At 37.7% G+C, this 21327-nt stretch overlaps 1 protein-coding gene and 1 long non-coding RNA gene across 3 annotated transcripts in view; both read right to left on the bottom strand.

Annotated features, from left to right (window-relative positions):
- Window positions 1-21327, bottom strand: part of LOC106952953 (protein FAM19A5-like) — a 176389-nt gene that overhangs the window by 49292 nt on the left and 105770 nt on the right. The gene's annotated exons all lie outside the window — the stretch shown is intronic.
- LOC106952954 (uncharacterized) lies at window positions 3487-5582 on the bottom strand. The gene is made up of 2 exons (XR_001426077.1): window positions 5217-5582; window positions 3487-3652 (listed from the first exon to the last, which is right to left on the bottom strand). It is a non-coding gene; the product is annotated as an uncharacterized LOC106952954 (long non-coding RNA).

The following is a 21327-nucleotide window of genomic DNA, read 5'->3' as shown; positions in this document are numbered from 1 at the left end:
AGGGTGTCCAATCCAGTGTTTTCGACAAAGACCTGCAGGCAGGGTTGTGGGCTACTATCCAAGTCAAATGAAGTTGATGGCAGTAACATGATTGCCTGTGTAGATAAAGAGCTGAACAAGAAGTAATCAAACGAAAGAAAAGAAGTGCCTATGAAGTCAGGGACATATGTGTGTTTAATATGATGAACACTATTGAGAAAAGACACTTCAAATAATTTTTTTCACTCAACGTACATTCACATGCATTTTAGACACATTTCAAAGTCTTAATTTCTGTCATCTTTAAATAAATGTGTCTTTTTCCCACTTAAATTCTGAGTGAGGTGATACATCTTGGATGAAGGAGCTATGCAAAGTAATCAGAATGAGTTTGCTGTATCTTATTTGGACAGGAGATCAACGTGTTTGACCAAACTGCCTGGTTTCGTGAACACTGATGGTAAACCTCAGAGACTCGGCCATTATGAGGTCCATCAAGTGCACTGAGGGGGCATTGTGCCCCCCTAGATTGTAAACAACAAATCGATAGCTCATTTGTCATTTGGTTTGGAAGGAAACAAGTTTTTTTTCATGGGAGAGATCCACTTTTCCAATCCAAATGAACCAATCAATCTTGAGTCTCTCCTGGGGCCTTCTCTCCAGCAAGCAGGGTGAAGAAAGAGCACCAAATCCCCCACTCGGCCTACCTTTTCTCACTCATTTCTTTCTCCACGTCTTATCTCCTTCCTTTGCTCATCTCTTTTCCACTCCCGCTAATACTTGCTCAACCTCTGAAGCATCTCCATGTCTGTTTTTTCCTCAGACTGTGTCTGTTTCTGCAGTCTTTCTACACCACCACCCACGCTCGCTAGCTTTCCTGTGGTGCATTTGTGCTCCGAAAAGAGGGGAGGAGGAGAAAGGAACGGAGAAGAGAATGGGTTCCACTGTTCCGCACTGATGGTATTTTGTGTTTAAGTGGGGGGCAGAATGTTCCTGCCAGAGTGCTGCTGATGCTGAACGGGACTGGCAGGTGGATTATACCTTGTGCTGCTTTGTCCCTGGACAAATTTAAAGGCAGCCCAACAACTGGGCACCATGGGAGAATAGGTTCAGAGGGAGGTTTGGCCTGTATTTTTCTTCTTTGCTTCCGTCTTTACTGCTTTTCCTTCTCTGCTTTCGAAAGACAGAATGCTGTTGAGAATGTTTTCTCTCACTGTCTGTTTTGTACTTTTTTTTTTTACAACACACATGCACACCCAAACACAGTTTCATTGACACAAACTCTACACATAAAATTTTAATATCTGCCTGATATCCAAGCCATTCACAGCATTCACCTGGGTATCCTCATAAGAAATCATCAGAGGAAGTTATTTTGGTAGGTAGGTATTTAAATTAAGCTATAATGATTAATGATAAGCACAAAAACATCAAAAGATATTTAAAATATTAACATACTTTCTTGCCCTTGGGTGTCAGAGAAAACGTTTCAGCTTAAGAATCTTAAAAAATGGTTCAAAACTACTGCAGTAACTAAAACATTGGACACAGAAAAACTCTTCCGAACTTCTGGCAACTACTCAAAAATGTTATATTTCGAATATCTGAATATCAAACTTCAGATATCACGTTTATGCTCCTCCAATAGGGGCCCTTGCAAGGCTCTCCCAAATACAAGCACACTAAATACTCAACATGTGCACCTTTTAGCATGATGTACTGAAACTTTGCATTTGTAGAGCAGTTTGTTGAAATCCAGTCATGTTACAAAGGTGTTAAGGCATTCCATGATTTAGTGATTACATTTGAGTGGGAGGAGTTTATGTCGCATACCTCAGTGAGTTATAACCAACATTATGACATAAATGATGTATTGAACTTGTTAAACACAATTACCATCTTATATAACATTTTTCTTTGCCGAGGTATTTTAAGTTCAAATAACTATTGGCATTTTTCATTTTTGTGTAGGACATGTGCCTAACAAGACAGTCTGTACTAAAGAGAAACGTTCTGGGTTTTTATGTTCAATGTGTTAATAGTGCTTTCTTACAATCAAACTTCAATTTATTTCTATGGAAACGATGCTTCAGTGAAAAACAAGAGAATGCCCCTTTATTCCACAAATGTCCCAAAAATGTATTGCTTGTTATTTGTTGGAGATTTACCTCGTGTTTTTCTTCTTTTTTTTTTTTTTCAGAAGAACAATTATTCTCTACATTAATAAGTTGGTCAGCTAGAGTACTTTTGTTATTTTGTAAATAAAAGCTTTAATTATTGCTGTGAAACCTTCTAGCATGCTAATTAAGGCCTTGTATTAGCAACATAATTAATCTCGCTAAAAGTAGAAAGTTGCGTTTTTGTGAACATTTCAAAGTACGTCTTATTTGTAATGCAACATTAAATTGTTTAAAAAATCCATTAACAAATTAAAACTTCCATTATTATGATCATTATTTCAGAAAAGCATTTTAAAACAACCAAGTAGTTGCTTTGAGTGCAATTAAGAAAAAAAAAAAAACTAGCTACAAATAATTGTTTACAAGAAAGTTCATCAACATGCTAATGGACAAACTTAGCAAATTATGGAGTGATTTAGTTCAAATGAAGTCAAATCACTTTTGAATTCTTCATCAATCCAATTTCCAAAGTTTGTACTTCAGCTTTAGCTAGCTTACGTGTTTTGGAGAAGAACTGCTAAAACCTTCACATTTAACTTATTTACAAGAGAATCTTGTAAATTTGTTTGGAAAGCAATTTTGCATAAACAAAAGGAGATCCACTTATCACTGTTGTTAAGGTAATGCTTTTCTGAAAGCAACGCTCACATGCTAATAAGCTAGCACAGCATTTCTGTTAAGCTGAAGACCACAGGCTAGACAAGTGAGCAAATACTGTGGCTAACAGCTAACAGACTCCCAGTGTTATTCTACAAAGCACAGTGAAAAAGAAATAATATTCTCCATGATAAATATGTTTATTTAAACTTCTAACTTCAGGTAGATCTTCAAAACTTAAACTTTAAACAGTGATTTCTCAGTACACGTGTCTACGTGTTAAAATCAAAGTAACAAGTTGCCGTTTTAACTGTAATAAATCCTTGTTACCATTTCATCACATTACTGATTATTGTTGTAAATGTTTGTATTAGTATCATGGTTAAGTTATATAATCCACATTGCAAGAGTCCTACAGCTGCATATGCAAATGGGAAGTCCTAATGAAGCACATGAACTGGGTTTTAAAGATGATCAGACATAATGAGGAACCTGAAGTCAAACACATATTTCCAAGTATTGTAAATGATCAAGAACAGTTTAATGGCAACTAAAGACCAATGAAAATTAATTTATGTGTTGACATTATTGCAGATAAATTATGGGCAAAGCATCTACGTTTAAAGCAGAACATGCTTTTTGAACGGCCTCTTCAGCTCCTTTGTCCCTCTTGCCCTTGCTTTCTCTGTCTCTCTCTCTCACACACACACAGACAAAACCCACTGCGCTGTTCGCTCTATCCCTCTTCATCTTTATCAGTCAGTATACGTCTCGCCTCTGGTGGCTTGCTCCCTTTGGGTTTTGTGTAACTCTCCATATTGACTTTGTCCTGTCTCAAGAGATGATCTTGTCTCCCACAGGAGTCATTCTTCTTATGCACATTTATCCTTGCACATCTAAAAAAAGAGAGAGAGACAGAGAGAGAGAGAGACAGCCACCTGCATGGTGTGAACTGTATCATGCTGTTTTTCACTGGACTTTCCTTATTTTTTTATAACTACAAAACAAAACATATCTATTGATTTTAACAGGTGGATATCGTCAGCTTTATTAATGTTTTAACAGTCCTGCGGCAGTGCATGGAGATAGCACAATCTGTGGGACAATCTGGCTCCCCCTAGTTCTCCTAAAGGGATTGCAAAAAAAAAAAAATAAAATCTGCTGCAAATAAAAAAATAAAGCAACCATCTGCACGGAGGTAGTTGACTGCCTTCACACCTGACAAACGGTAGCGGCTCAACTCGACGCGAGTGTGGAGTGACAGCAGAGCCCCCTGCTTCACACATACACCACCACACAGCCAGGGGACTACTCAGCGGTGGAGCAACTTCAGCTCCCTGCTTTGGTGACTGAACTTTCACAAATGGAATATAATTTCAGTAAAGGCGTATCAAGTTGTGCTTGAGAGGTGATGTGTGAAAAGATCGTTGCTCAAAAATTTTCAGTGAGCTGCTTCAGGGCAAAAAAAAAGAAACCTCTGAAAAGCACCAACAGCCAAAATCTAAAACAATATTTTCAAGATTTTTTAGGAGGTGCACTTTAAGAGAGAAGGTTGCAAAAAATATCATACGGTATTTTATATTAATTTGCAAAACCATTTACAGCCCTTCAGTTTTTTTATGTTATGTAGTAACCCTCAATGTATTTTTGTTCCATTTTTATGTAGTAGACCAACACAAATTCAAGTTAAACTTGGTTTCAGTTCAGTTTATTTATACAGCGCCTATTCACAACTAATGTCATCAAGACACTTAACAGAAAAAAAACCTGTTTACGTACAGAATGACACATATTCCAATAAATGCTATTCTACAGTTTCCAATCGACCCTAGTTAAAAAAAACAGTCCAATCAAGTTTGTCATTATTACAATTGGTAAAAATCACTCTTGAACAAGAATTGCACACAGTAAGGCAGAATCCACTACTGCAAAGCTAAATAAAACATGTCCGTCCATCTATGACAACAAGCCAAGTGAGGAAAGAGTTAACCATAGAAGCAGCCAGGAGGTCTGGAGGAGCTGCAGAGACCAACAACTCCGGTGGGAGAATCCGTCAGCAGGGCAGTGCACTCCATAAAACTGACTTATGAAAGCGTGGAAATAAGGAAGTCACAGTTGAAAAAGAAGCCATGTTTAAAGTCTCCTAAAGGCATGTAGAGGTGCAGCAAACATGCAGAATTTTGCAAAACTTCGCTTTAGTAGTGATGTGTATGCAAGTCAGATGATAGGAAGATGTAAAAAGGTTGTTTTTTTTTAACATTATGTGTCTTTTTACTTCCACTCTACAATAATCCATAACTTTTTTGTTTGTCACATTAATTCAAAAATAAATGTTCATGAATATGAATGCTGTTACTAGGCATGACATTTTGTAGCTCCTTCTCTAATAACACTGTCTTTTGCTAACTTTGGTTGACACGGTTCATGATAAATGTATATCAATATATTAGTAATGCTCACTGTGACTGGTAAGTATAGTTCCACTTTATTTTTACCTCCCTCTCCTCACTCTGCTCCCTTCCTAACTCCTAATGCGAACACATAGCTCATAAATTACACACATTTTGTCACCATGCTAATGAGCTCATTAATATTGATGAGTGTAATTAGTGCCAATGATGAAAGGGTGGGGTCATTAGCTTCATCCAGACACAGCTGGACTCCACATTATAATATGAGGTCTGTTTACTCATACTTTCTTTTATCTTCTAGGCCGGCGTTAGCCAAGAGACTAGTTACGGGATCTTTTAGCCGTATAATTAATAGCCTGTCTGAGGACTGGTGTCAGAGCATCGACAAGGGTCAAAAGTAAGAGCAAAATGGTCATTTTAAAGATTATATATGGGTCAGTTCGAGATCCTTGTGGAGTTTCATCGAGTACAAATGCCATATTTTCACAATAAAGCAGGAGAAACAGGAAACAAAAACTACACTACTGTTTAAACGATACCACATTATCTGTAACATTTTATTTTGACTTTGATTCACCGCTTTAGTGAAGACACACCTACAAAATTTAACCTAAGTGTGGCTATTGCACACTTTATTAGCCTGTTTTACTATTTGTGTTGCGCTATGCCATGTACTTTACAGCTCATGGAAAGCACAGTTACTGCAGCAGTTTCTCTGGCATTAAATTAAATGGACCCTAAAGTGTAAGAAAGAAAGGATTGGATATTTTAGTCGTTTTAAAATCTGAACTTTTAAAAAATATCCATACAGTTGGATAACACAAATGGACAAGAAACTCAAATCTGTGCTGAAAACAACCCTTTTCAGTGTGGAAGTTGTTAGTGTTGGGAGAAGACTCGGCAGTTTAAAAACTAAGTCAGAGGAAGGACAAAAGAAGCTATTTAAAAATAAATTATTATTCCCTGTTTTGTGGAAAAAGTCAGGCTGTGCAAAATTGGAAAACAGGAAGGCTAAACAGGAAAGAGTAAAGATTTATCCTTTTGAATGTTCAATCTCTGTCCGTCTTGTCTGGGTTTGGATATGTTGGAATCATTGTGGTAGTATTGACTAGTTCAAAGCTAAATTGAGGACAAGATGAAATATTTCTCATTGAGAAGGCAAGCAGTTAGCTCATTTTCTGGTATTTACACTGTAGGAAAAAATACTAAGCTTGTCATATTTTTCCAGATATTAAATATTCTACAAGCTAAATAAAAAAAACAATGAATATTTCTACTTACAATGGAAACGGCAACAAAACCCCCCCCCAACAAGTTCGCATTCCATTTCACATTTGTCAGAAGTTCACAAGAAAAAGAAGAAGAAGAAAAAAAAAAGAGGTAGTATTTGGCGTAAATTTATCGTGATGCGCCGCACCGTTCCCCAGCCCTGGCCTTTAAACTCCTATATCCATGTTAAGTGCTCATACAAAGTGTTGTTCTTGGGTCTGAACCTCTGGCTTCACTTGAAACTCGGAGAGATTTGCGGGGAGCAAGGTCGACTTGCCTGCGGGTGTGCGTGTAACACACAATCACCTGATGCGAGGCTTTGCCTCTTCCTCCTCCATCTATCAATCGGGACATGCCCTCTGCTCCCTCAAATCAGTCTAGCCGAGTCCCATTACACCGCGGTGTTTCCACTTTTTCAGGGAAAATAACAGAAGCAGTTTCAGGTTTTGGGATCAAAGAAGAAATGTTTCCAAAAGGATTGTTGAAGTCTTCAAAGTCATCATTTAAATCCTTTATATGCGTCAGTCAAACATGATCTGCTGTTATGAGGGTTGAATGTGTGTAGTAAAGGCAAATTGGCTCAAATGGCCAGCATTTACACACCTAATTGTTGCTTTGAATCTAAAAACCTCTGTTTGTACAGCCGGTTGGTAATTAAATTCACAAACATTCTGAAATCCAAAGGCGTAAATGGTAGTCGGAGACCTATTTTGCATGTTTCTTTTTTTTTAAATAAATAAAAAATACATACGCCTAATGTTTGAATTTTACCTTCTGTATTTATTCCACAATCCATTTGGTTGCCCCTGTGTTCGTATTAACCTATTATATCTCAATCTGCAACATGTGCGATCCACTTAGATGGCTTTGTATCCGTTTGCTTTTCAGTGGGCATGTGTTGGCTCGACTCCATGCTTCCAAGGCTCAAGTTGTGATTTTCAATCCACTTTAACATCAGGGTGGACAGCTGAGCAGAATTAATCGAATTACTCGGACACATGCAGATGGACATGGGGTTTAATGTGGATTACTGCTCTGTTTAGAGAGCCAAGGGGGAACTGTCACAACAGGCAGATTCTACCAAAGTGCTACCCTGCTAACAGTTGCGTCGATTAGCAGGAAAATAGAAAAGAGCCAAAATAGAAAAGATCAAAATGTTAGAAATACCTAAAAAAAAATTGCATTGTAAAAACAAGAAAGGTTAGAGCTTGTAATGTTTGTGTATTAATAATTTCATGTAAAGTATCATTTAAAGTAAAAGTAACTGGACAAATGTGATCAGACCTTCTATGAAATTAAAATGCAAAAAGACACAAGACATATCTTGTGTCGAAGGTTTTTTGTGTCTAACAACTTGAGTCCACTAAAAGATCTCCAAAAGCAACTCGTCATGCTAGAGAAATTCAAGAACGGATGAGGACCAAAGCCTTCGTCACCAAGGTGAGCATTTTGTACACTGTATGTCATAAAAAGAGCATCATATTGCAAGTCCAATGCAGTTTATTGGTTGTTTTGTTGTTGTTTGTTTTAAAGTACATCCATCCTCTGTTTTTCTTCTGGAATAAAACAGTTTTGTTAAGACTCTTAATGTGAAAACTGAGTGAAATGTTCAGCCACTGAAGGACAGACTTGAGATCACAATTGAAAGGACTCGATTTGGAAGAAAAATAAATGAATACATGGATATACTGAACTGCTAAGTATAAACACTGAAGGTCAAAACACTGGAGATATCAGATTAAGAATGCACCTCTGCTTGTAAAACAAAGTGCAGCTTCAATTATTTCGAAAAGCAGTATTTCACTCAAACAAGTAAACTAAGCGGGAAAGCAATTTACTAGACACCGTTGATTTAATAGCTTATTTGTGTTTCCTACAGCAACCTTGCGGACGCTATGCAACTGGAGCGGGAGGAAAACAGAGATTTTTAAGTCACACTTTACGTTCTGGTTAGAGAGACGACAGAATCTGCTGCATTTCTACGTCATGACACCTTGACACGTACCTACAAATACCTCTGCGTTCTTCGCTCCCACAGCGGTTTATTAATACAGAAGGACACTTTGGAAACTAACTTAATCAGAGGAAGTGAGTCGGGAAATGAAAGGCCACAAAAAAAAAAAAAGAAGAAGAAGGAGAGCGAGTGTCTTGTGGAGACGATAGGGGGGGGGGGAAAAACAGCAAAGAGAGAAGGTGAAAGAATTCACCACATTAGTCCACCCATGATTTATTTCCCCCTCTAGGTGAAGGAGACACCATTTGTATTCATTTCCCCTTATTTTTATCCCAGATTCATCTTGCCTTCACATGCTTGTCACCGCCACGCTAATGTTATTTTGGCCATGTGATGTTCCATAACTGGCTCTTATAAAAATTGTCCCCTTGCGACAGCGGAGGATGGCACATGTGGAGCAGTGGAGGTGTTCTCCCTTAACTTCATTCATCAGTTTTTCCTTCATTTTTTCCCCCTTTGAACAGCGAGATTAACAGCTTCCTCAGGACAGGAGGGTGTGAAGGGTGGAGATAATGATGTCCATCCTACTGAGAGGCACTAGCATCTACAGTATGTCGCTCTGCTAGCTTTTATCGGTGTGCATGCTTAACAAGATAGGCTTTCCTTTTTTCCCCCTCTCATTTTTTAAACTTTGCATGACAAGGTGAACCCAATGTGCTCCAACCCAAGGACAAAGACATCCATGACCATGAGCTCACTTGCAGGGCTTTGCAGGACAATTAGATGAGAGTGAAGGGTGACTGCAGTCGAGTTTCAGGACGGTACACACACATGTACATAGGACCATCAAGGAGTCCAGGGACACATAAGTAGATCCACATGATGCATTTGAAATTTATTTGCTCTACCAGATTAGCTAAATTGAATATGTCTTGGATCTTTGATTGTGTTCAGTATTGAATTTTTAGGTTCAGGTTTGACCAATTTATTTTAGATTTTGATCAAGGTTAGTCGCCTTCACAAATCCCAAACAAGAATCCAGCAATTCTCCTGCTATCACGGAAAGGAAATCTACAATTAAGATACCAACAATCACCCTTGTGCACACGGTGCTCACATCCTTTCCCTTACTTTCTGCTATGCTACAGCTAGTAGCTAGCCTAATAGCTTGTGTGAATGTGCAACTAGTTCGCATGGTCACCGAACAGTTTTTCTGTAATGTTAAGTTATTTATCTGCCATTAGCACAATGAACAGCACATACACAAGCCTGATTGACAGCTTTAAGACCCTCCTCATGGTTCTGGTTGTTTCTGACTGGGAGCAGACAGGAACATGTGTATGTTTCCATACACATATAGCAGAGGAGCTTTTTTTTCACAGATTAAATGTCTTATACAGTCAGGACAGAGTGCGGCAGTTTTAACAAATATGTAAAATACTATTGTTTATAAAAGTTGAATACTGCAGCTTTAAGGAGCTGTTCATTAAGCAAAGTTACAAGTTTATAAGACATGAATCTTCTCAAGGATCTATGTTTACCTTTGAGGTCTTTAGTCTCCAGCAGTTTAAAGGCAAATCTTCATGAAGGGCTTAGCTAGACAAGCAATAGAAAACTCCTTTGAAGAGCAAATGACTTTCCCACACACCAAATTTTACTGTGTTAAATCAACACTTGGATATAAATTTAACATGATGCCTAAGTCTATTTGGTCCTCAGTAGAACTGGTGTTAATTTAACTCTTTCTACTCAATCTGTTGCTGAAATAACAGAAACATTTACTGTGTACTACTTTTTCTGCTTCGACTGAATGGCAGTCTGGGCGGTGAGTCATATCACCCTATTTAAGAATCGTCACCAGTCGGACTTTATGATTAGGCAGTCAAATCTTTTCATTAAGGAGCTACTTTTGTCAACAATGCAATGTTTTCATTAGCCGCAACGCGACAATGTTTTAATTAATATCTAGGAGAGTCGAGCCATTTTCTTTTTAGTGCTTAAACTGTAACAACACACAGGGACAGCCTCTCCCAGAGGGCCAGACATAAAAGCAAGCAATAGAAAACTCCTCTGTAGCCCAACTGAAATTATCTTTTTCTGTGTGCTCATGCTACCCCTTGATGTAACAGCAACCACAGCATAAAACCATCATACCAAATTTAGATCTGGCTGTTGCATTTCTATATTAAGGAGTTACTCTTTTTGCAAAGCTGAAAATGTACAACACCAGTGAAAGTGAGACAATACATCATTAGCAACTAAGCTTTAGATCAAATTAAGATTAAAACAACCCGGGTTGGGGAAAAAAAAGCAATTTTCCCTCTGAATCTTTTTTTTTTTTTTTTTTTTTTGTCGTCATTTTCCTCACCAAGTCCTTGCCATCAGCCGGTGCATCCATCCAGCCGAGTGCACCCAGCTGCACTGCAATTACAGGTGGGTGTCAGAACGGTACACAACAGCGAAACGCATACATTATTAAATGAACCCGTGTTTCTGATGAAATTGCTAAGCCAGCCAATAAAAGGTAAATTACCAAAGACAAAACGGTGCGGAGAATAAGAGCGCAGGGGAGAGGGAGAGAGAGAGGCCTGCCCAAAATTGCATTGCATTAATGAACATCATCATTTCTGAAAATGGAGAGGAAACATAGAGTTGCACCTATCAGGCCAAGACAGAGTGAGGATACGCGAGCGTGAGATGGAACACAACATTGACTACCTAATTATGCATTTTATCATTTCAGTCACAATAGAGTGCCTCCCTTCTTTAGTTGCCCAGTGTGCTCGTGCAGCTGTTCCTCCGCCGCTTTAATGAGGAAGATAAAGAATAATCACAACCGTGTTATATTTACATCCACTGACCAACCAAATTGCTTTCTGCTGCAGCGCCACGCGTACACAGATATTTTCCCAATCACGCCAAGGCCGTACACTCAAGGTTCCCTCTTATTAGAAGCAACTAAAACACAAAATGCATAAAAGCAATTTATTTCATCTCGTTTTCGTCCATCATTAGGGCCCATGCGTGCTGAAAATGAGCCAACGTGAGCTTAATGGGATCATACAAGGCGGTGGGTAATTGCTTTCACTGTGATGCTGCTTGTGTTTGGACAACATAAAGACTGGCTCAAATGACCTCCCAATCCTCCTGCTCATGTTGACTTTCTCCACATCGTCCCCGGCATTCCAGCCGAGTGCAGATTCTTGACCCTACACAGAAGTGTACTATAGAGCCATGCTGAAGCACTCGCACGCCTCCAATCTTTTCATACGCTGTCTCATTAAAACACCAAAATTAGCTGTATTTGACAAGCTGCGTTTCCACTGACCATATCATTTTTCAATTTGACATTTTGAAAATAAATGTGCTTAATTGAACACAATTTTGAAAAAAAAAATCATTCTATAAAATGTTTTGACGCTCGGATGAGGTGGTTTTTCGGCGTGTCGAAATTAGCAATGGAAACACTTTTCAGCATCACACAAGTCAAATGATGCAAAAAAAAAAATCTATAAAAAATGAATTGTATTTCAGACAAATACCAGAATTATCTCAGACATCTACAGGCAGAGCAGTTTGCCTGTTTCACCTCGCAAAATAAACTGCAGATCAAGCTCAATCAGATTGGATAAAGTGTTTTCTAACATCGGTTTTCAAGTCTTGTTAAAGATTTAGATTGGATTCATTTCTGGACTTAATTAGGCCTTTTAAATACATTTAAACCAATCACTGCAAAAACACAAAATCTTAAGCATTTTTGTCTAGTTTCTAGAATGAAATAAAACACACTTGAAATAAGAAAATTAGTTAAAGAACTTTTCTGTAAGATATGAAATCTTCATACTAGTTCTACTGGCAAATTTGTTCACTTACAACATGGGAAAGTAATCTACCTGTGGAAACTATTCAGTTTTATCAAAATCCAAGAATGATTGACTTGTAAAAACCAACCATGTCTTGCAGAAAAGTTCTGCTTTAGCTAGTTTTGTCTTATTTAAAGCATATAAGGAGATTTTAACTAGAAACTAGACAAAATACTTGGCAAAATTGTGTTTTTGCCGTATTGTATTGTGGTTCTGGTTAGGCTTGAAGTTGTTTGCCAACTCCAATAGGCTTCCATCCAGGACTGCCCAACATTTGGCTCCACCCATCTTTCCTTCAATGCTAAGCAACTTCCCACAACATGAGTACGCCTCTGCCATGTTTAACCACGGTGATGGTGCTTTCATGGTAATAAAAAGGGTTATTTTTAACCAAATTTTGTGTATTTTCTATCCATTTCACATCTATGCACAATTGTGTGCTGGACCATACAACAACTCAAATAAAAAATACATTAAAGTTTGTGGTTTTGAACAAAATGCGGAAAGTTAAAGGAGTACGGGGAACTTTTTCACTCTGCTGGTGCCCAATACACCAAAGCATTCATCCAACCATCTCTGGCTCTTAAAACAGAAAAGAACAAAAGACTACCAGTAATCACATGAAAGGAAGATAAGTGGGAGCATGAGTGTGGAGATGTACACCGCGGGGCTCTGACACCCATCATATGGAATCAGCACCTCGTGAGTAATGGGGGTTAAAAAGAGAAAAGCGGCTCCTCGCTCACGGTGCCAGATGGGCTCGCGTGTGTGTTGGATCGGAGCTGGGAAGTGAGTGAGTGAACGAGTGAGTGAACACTCGCAGCCCCGTCTTGGCAGTTGCCTCCGTCAGCGGCAGAAATCAAATGGCACGCGGGGCTCGAGAGTTGATTGGCCCGCCTCATCTGAGCCTCCATCAGGAGTTGGCAGGAAAAAGTGGCTTTGCGATCCAAAATGCTAACATGCTTCACAGAGGTTGTCACTGACTGACGTTTTGACAAATACAGAAAATTACTTTAAAGAAAGCTGTCTTTCTACGTATGGTATCTCAATGTTTGCCAGAAGGGAACATTTTTACATCTGTGCGAGGCACTAAGAGATTGTAGCACTTTCGAAAATTCTTGATGGCGCCTGAAAGACTTGAGGATGTCAACGTGACATCCCGGAGGTGAGACGGGGAAGAAAACATGGGGAAATTGTGCACAAAGTACAGCAACTGCTACTTTTTTTTTTTTTTTTTTGCTGTAAATTGGCTCCACCTTCACTAAAACAGATTCACATTCAATGTAAAATGTCTAAAAAAATACTTTAATAACATGGATGCACTAGTACTGCGGACATAAACACATAATTCACATACTATCCACTATATTACCAATCAATTTTCAGGCCTCTTGTAAGATAACACTAACCGGTACCTTCCTCTTCAGGTCATGCAGTCGTCCTATAAAAGGTTTTATCTTCGAACATATTTCACGTAGTTACTACTGTTCCATCCTGTGCTGTGTTATGAGATTGTTCCATGAAAACTGTCAATATTAATGGTTTTCATTTCTCACATTCCAGTGTAGTCACCTACAGTCACCTGAGATAAAAACCAAACGACCCCTTCTGCTAATATGATACAGATCTATACAAGTATGTGAATCATGCAGACAAAGTGACGAGGCAAATGCTGGTTTGAGATTCTTTCTTGGAGGATCATTTTGAGCAAAGGTCTAGCAAAGTAAAAAAAAATTATAGAATCATAAAATTAAATGATTTTTTTTTCTGTAGCAAAAGCAAAAACGATCCTTTCTATTGCTGTACTGTTTTATCTATAACATTTATTTCTTATTTTGATACATACATTTAAGTTTAAGTAATATTTTCTACTGCTTATTACAAAAAGATATGAATTTCTACAGTTGTAGATTTCATAGAAGGGATATGAGTATAACAAGATATTTCCGGTAGCAAATTAAGAGAAATGTTGCGAGTCGGTTTCAAAACATGGGTAACAGGTGGCGCCTCACTGGTTTTCACACCATGACTGTCAGGTTTTTTTTTCCCTTTTCATACCCTGTTTCCAAACAGACTGTTTTTAATTTCTTGTAACTGAAGTACAGCAGCCATCTTTCAGTCAGTTAGACAGGTAGACGAGGGGCACTGCTTCATTTCTGAAAAAACAAAGTCTCTCTGGTGCTTTCTCTGGCATCTCATTAAAGGATTTGAAACCGCAGGACGTGCTTGATGGAAATTCAAGCAAAAATTGCAACTTTGAAACCGTCGTTTCAAAAACTAGCTCATCACATAAGAGACTACATGAGCCAACTCATATAAATGTGCACTTTTGGAATAAATACGTTATAATGACTATCAAACAAATAGTTTTGTTTTTCATCCATAAATCATATGAATTATTCTCAACAAAAGGGAACGGTCCCCCATCCCTTGCTGCCCCCCCATAAAACAACAGACTTATAATCTATGAAAACTGTCCAGAGGCAATAGTGGCAACTCTACTTTGATCAATAATTAAGTGTTGAAGATCTGAGTGCTGACTTTGGCGAAAATATATTAAGTCACATGTGTTAAATATTATGTTTTAATTTCTTTTCATTATTTATGTTGTGTCCTCATGAAACACTTTAGAATTTGAATAGTGCCAGATACATAACATTTTGTGACAAGGGTGGGCATAATGGACTTTGAATTTCATCAGGACATTTGAGCTACTATTTTGATAATGATAAAAATGATAAACTATTACATCATACCTTCAACTTCCAAAACACCACCCCAAAAAAAAAAAAAAGAAAAAAAAAAAACTTGTGAAAAGGCGCACGTTGGCTCAGTCTAACACAGTGGGACTGCGCACAGTCCCACTGTGTTAGGAGTGATGTCACTACAGCATCCCCCAACTTCAGCTAATAATTGAAAACATTTTGAGGAAAAACAATAAATTTCCTTTAATTTATTTTATACCTACTCAAGTTCAATCATTTCTATCAATTCTAATAACTTGTATTTTTATATAAATGATACACAAATGTGCTGTTATTTATTCCATTCCTTTGAGGACTTTGATTGGTATTGATGGCAAGGATATCCCTGCATTTGCTGTATCTTAATCTCCGGTTAAGCTTTTTGATTAGTAACACTGTTGTGTTTCTTGATGGTTACATAACCAGCATTCTCACACTTACGAGATTTAACAGGAAGCATAATTTCTGTCAGATGGATGATTTATCTGTTCCTCGGTCACTGTGTCTCTGTGCCGGTTCCGTCTGCCCGACTCGCTTGACACCTTCCTACTGCTGTAAATCGTAGCCCGAGCCCCGTGTGGGTCCATCGAAGCAGTAATTCTTCATTAATTGCTCACTGCCCGTAGCCTGACGAACAGGCTTACCCTCTTGGACATGCATGTACACCAGAGGAGGGAGGGGGTGACGTTTCCCTTCCAATTAGGCCGGCGAGGCTTCGGTGGAGAGAGCGCGGGCCGTCAACCGAGACGGTGCCCATGAGCAGACCTGTGGGAGACGCCTAGGACGGGCGGCGGCATTTAGGAAGGAAGGCGCGCAGTCATAACTGCTGCCGGATGGCGTTGCTGCCGAGGGAGGCGGCGGACATATAAAGAGGAAGTGAAGACATGAAAGACGTAGAGGTGAAGAGTTGTAGAAAATGGGGGTCAGAGGGGTGAGAGCTTGCCTTTTTCAATGTTTTCACACATGCTTATTTATTTTATTGCCAAGCTTGTAGGAGTTTCCTGTCTCCACGGTTTATTTCTGTCTGCGGTGCAGTAGGTGGCAGGAGAAGGCCATCAGGATAATTGGAAGCAGTGAGACCTGGTGTTTACCTCTAGAAATGCCTCCTTTCTGACTCCACACCAACAATAATCAACCAGACAAAAATCCTTTCTCCAAAAATATTACTTTTTTATTATTCTGTTACTAAATTTTGTCACACCTCAATAACTCTCGTTATTGAGCTCCTTTTTGAGCTAAATGTATTGTTGTTTATGTCCAAATATGGTATTATATAAAACATTAACTGGTTGACAGTCTTGTACTTACTGTGTATATATATATTTATTGCGTATTTGGATGATATTTGGATGTAAATATATATTCTTTGTTGTTTTATTACTTGTTAAGGGGTGTAGTATGTGTTTTCCTTTTCTAAACCAAACTGACCTTAATTTTCAATGCAAAAACTAACCCCTCATTTTTTTGTCTCGTTTCTAGTCTAAATATGTTAGTACACTTGAAATCAGACAAAACTAACAAGTAGCTTTTAAGAGAAATATAGGGGCTTGTCTTAAGTCAACGATTCCATAATATCCAGTAAAATAAGCACTAGTTCCACTGGGAACATGGGAAAAATTTCATAAATGAAAAAAATCTGCCAGTAGCACTCACTTTTTTTTAAATCAATATTGATATGATGTTTTTGCAGTGCAGTCTCAGTCTTTTGCAGACCATTTTCTTGTAACATAATGTTAATATAAACTTTACATTTTAAACATCCAACACTAGAACAGGTACACATTTTAAATGTCCAAAATAAGTAAAACAACTGAAACAACAAATAAAATGGACACTGAAGTCTTTGTAAGTAAAACTGACTTTCAAAAAAAGACGCTAGTTGAGACCAATGAACCAAAGACTTGTCATCCAGTCTTTGGTAGAAAGAGACATGAGGATAACAATCATGTAAACAAACATGATGCTACCAAATCCCAATTTAATATGCACTAATTTATGATCGTGTTGAGTTAAAATGTGAAAAAAGCTTACCTCTCACTCTAACTTCTACATTGTAGCGCTGCATTAAAAGACAGCCTGTCATGGCTTATGCTTTTGTTACATGTGTATTCTGTGAGGACCTTGTGAAAAAAAAAACATAAATAAAAAGAAAGATGGGGGACAGGTTTGTTCCTGCAGATTTATAAGGCTGCTGTGTCCAGAGGAGTCCGATGGGCTGAAGTGATTGGCGCTCTGGCCTTGCTAAGAATCGTACTTTATGAAGAGCTCCACAATACTTCAGTGCAATTGCCTGATGGCTCATTTGACATCAGACAAAGCACACGAAGGCAATCTATTGAGGCAACATCCCTCTTCATGAACTCTCACTACAGAGTGGGTCTTCAGCAGAGCCATTACTGAACGAATCAGCACAAAGCTAAGCAAAAAAAAAGGACTTGTAATTCCTTTGTTGTTTTTTCTCTTTCTACTGGCTAACATTCGCTGTTGCTGGGGAAATATCAAAAATACAAGCTGCAATATAAGGGCTAGAGAAAGGATAGATCACATTACTAAAAATTTCAGGGTAAGTGCTTGGGGCATAGCTAATATGACTGCTTTATTATATCCGCTGATGCGTATCAAGCACTTCAAGAGAACTTCAGTGGCCACTTTCTCATTCCACGTCCATTAATAAAACGCAACGTACACAACAATGCCTTGCCGAGGCCCTCTGACGTTATCAACGTCTCGGCTCTTTGGAACACCTGGGCGCACTTCATCACATTACGGCTGCAAATTTATGAATGCAGAGGTTTCAGTGCAGACAGGATGCATGGATAATGCAGCTTCATTAACAGAGAGCGTAACCGCTTTGCCTGAAAGTGTTATGGCATCTGTGTGAGCTATAGAGCTGCATCGTCGGGATGTTAAATATTTACTGTTAGTGTGGCAGAGATTAATTATTTCTGCGGGCGCTTTAATGGAGAGGAGTAATCTTCATGACTTTTTGCGCCAAGACCTGGTAGTAATACAAGAAGACTGAAGAAATCTAATGGGAAAAACTAAAAAATGAAAGCATGTAGTGTAAATTATTTTTTTTTTTCTGATTGAAAATGACATATGTTTTTTCCCCAGCAGATTTTAAACCGACATTAAATTTATGTATACAGTCACAACATTAAAATCAACCTATTTTTTTTCTTTTTTGTTTTGATGACAAAACAAAAAATGCAGCTTATTAATATCTTGAAAGGTTAAATAATTCCTGAGGAGGAAGCTCAAACCATCTATTTCAACGATCATATCCAAGACTTCTGGGTCTCTCTGAGACTTAAAGACGAGCGGCAAAAGCAAAAGAGGTGGATTAGCAGTTCTTGCTAACCGCTGGTGTTTTCAACAAGGACATGCTACTATGCAACTATGAAATATTGTTTCCGGGTCTTGAATACTGAGTTGTGCAAAGTTTCAAAGTTGTTGTCATTTCAACAACTTAGAAAATACATGGCTAATATGAGTAACAATTTAATTTCCCTTTGGGATAAATAAGGTATTTTTGAACTGATTTTAATTTCAATGAATAATATGCTGGCTGTATAGAACATAGAGTAACAAGAAAGATAGCTCAGTTTTTAGGAAAAATTTCCAGATGCAAAAGAAACGGGCAGACATGACAAAAAGAAAACAAAAAATTTAGCTTACACATACATTTGTACTTAATAAATATTGTTTTTTCTTTTTATTAACAAGGAAAACTATCATGTTACGCATTTTGGTTTTGAATATTTGCAAAAAATACAGTCGTACTGTTTTATTGTTACCCGTCCTTGCCTTCGTAATCACTGAAATAGCTTGAGATCAATGAGTTAAATCGTCACCCATCATGGATGCAGCACACAGAGCTGAAGTCATAGTCACAGTTTAAAGCTGAATCTATAAACTCTGTTCGCATCTTCCTTTACAAACAGTCATGTATTTTATTATAGTCGAGCAGTGTTTATGTTTGCCTCCCAGTTGGAGTGCAAGTTGGGATATTAACGACCATTTAAAATGAATATCGTTTAAAATAGCTAAACAAAGATATCTGTTGCTATACAGAGAAATGATTTGTATGGGAAAAAAAAAACTAAAATACCACATATAGAGGATTGGATGTTTACTCAAAGAGACATTTGCAATGTCGAAATAAAACAGTGAGCGACAAAGAAGCCAAAGTTAAGGAAATTGTTAAAAAATCTTTAGAAAACCTGGAGAACTCAAGATTAAGACTACTTTAAAGAAAAACAGAAAAATCTGACTTAGAAGGATAAAGATATTTTTTAAAACAAAAAGCATTGAGATTTGAGTAGCTTTCCTACAAAAGATTCAGCTCAGAAATGAGCCACGCACTTCCTCTTGAGAGCACTGTGGCAAAAATCTTTAAACTTACTAATAATTGTTTTGTTGCTAATAAATGCTTTTACTACATTTTTCCGAGTCACCATTTATTAATAGTAAAAAAACAGGTTAGTTTCTCTATTTTTTTTTTCTTTCTAGAAACTGTGAAAAATGGATTTGACTTATTGAGGAATTCAGCAGGGAAGAAGCCACAAAGCAACATAATGCAAGGTTAATGGATGTGAAACTTACCGTAACTCTCGCCACCTTATAAAAGCCAGAGCACAACACTTTGCATTATTTTTATGCTAATGGGCACCTCTTGTCAGCCGTTTTTCACCCAAGGGGAAAACAGAAACTTTCTTTGTTATTATATAATTTTTTTTTTTTTTTTTTTTTTCTGCTCGTCGCACAACAAAACACAAATTCGGTATTCGTGTGCGAGCTCGGAAAAACTCGCAAAGAGGCGTTTTGATTCTGGTCTCTCTGGAGAGAAAGTTGTACAACAATATTTTCAATAGATTTACATTATTCAGTAAGGAGGAAAAAAAGTAAAATGTTACAGAAAAAAAATGCTCAGTTGTGGGAGTTTCTGTTTTACATGATGTAAAACAGTTGAAGTTGCTTTAGCTTTTAAACAATAATCCTGATTTAAATATTAAAAGGAAGGGAAAATATAATTCTTAAGTGTATAAATCATTACTTCTAACTGTAAATGAAGTATTCCCTATCTTGTAAATTGAAATGTAAAACACAATCCTATACATTTTTTATAATTTTTTTTGGTGCATGAAACATCACATACCTGAATTTAAATGGAAGCTATTTCAAAAACACTCAACTATGTGAAACAGAATGTTTCCAAAATTGACAAAAATATATATTTTCTAAAATCAGGACTTGTGAAAAAAGTGTTTGCGCCCTTTGAATGTTTCTTATTGGTATATGAAGGCATCATGCTGTTCTTCAAGAATGTAATCAAAGCTAATCCAAAGCTGGGCAGAGCTAAATAAACCTATAAGATGTAACAAAAGACTTAAAAATGTGAGTTCATTCTGAAGATAGGACACAATTTTATTTAGAGGCACCATAAAAAAAGTTTACTTGTTTTAGATAAAAAAATAAATGAAACTCATATATTGTAGTTCCTTCTACTTCATAATTAAAATCAACTTTATGTTCATCCAAGTTGTTCAACGGCAAGATACATGAAGAAGTTCACAAGACGGAACGTAAACGGGGGGAACTTGATTACAGGGACCGTTTTATCCTATGTGCGATTGGTATATAAAAAGCAGCATGTGACAAGTGACCCCGCTCCAGTTAGGAGGCTACAGCCTGTAAACCAGCACACCCAAGGAGAAGCATCCCACCTCGGGCTGCGGTCCCCATCTGCCTGCCCTCGCGCCCCGTGACAAGGCCGCAGCCCATGGTCATCAGTCTTAAGTCAGTGGAGTGTGTGTGTGCGTATGTTGGGGTGCATGTGAGGAAACAAAAAATAATCCAAAAGGGAAGAAAAGGCAGTGGCAGAATGCCCTTACAAATTTCCGGCCCTGTAAAATGAGCTGGTTGCTACACACTTGCTAACATTTCTTCAAAAAATAAAAATACTTTTTTTTTAAATTATCAAAAATCTTAATTTGTTGTGGGTTACTCAGATTTAAACGGATTCAGTGGAAAGATTCTCAAAAGATTTGTAGTATATCAAAAAAAAAAAAAAAACTCAACTGTCATGAGGATGCATTGACCTAAGTATTTTGAGGGTGATATTAAAAGGGATGGTATGCGTTTTCCAAGCACAAAGTGAAATTTTATACCACAATCAAGTAACTACATTAACTTCAGTTGTTAAAAAATTTCAATATCAAATATTACTTAAAATAATTTTTAGTTTGTAATTTAAGCCTATAAATTGGGGCTCTGTCTCTTTAAGAACTCCTGGTCTTTCTCAAACTCCGCCTTCAGGAAGTCTTCACA

Source organism: Poecilia latipinna, unplaced genomic scaffold (assembly GCF_001443285.1).
Source record: "Poecilia latipinna isolate Pla-1442-1.1 unplaced genomic scaffold, P_latipinna-1.0 Scaffold550, whole genome shotgun sequence".
Taxonomy (NCBI): Eukaryota; Metazoa; Chordata; class Actinopteri; order Cyprinodontiformes; family Poeciliidae; genus Poecilia; species Poecilia latipinna.
The sequence above is the reverse complement of the archived record's forward strand: the minus strand, read 5'-3'. Positions and strand labels throughout refer to the sequence as shown.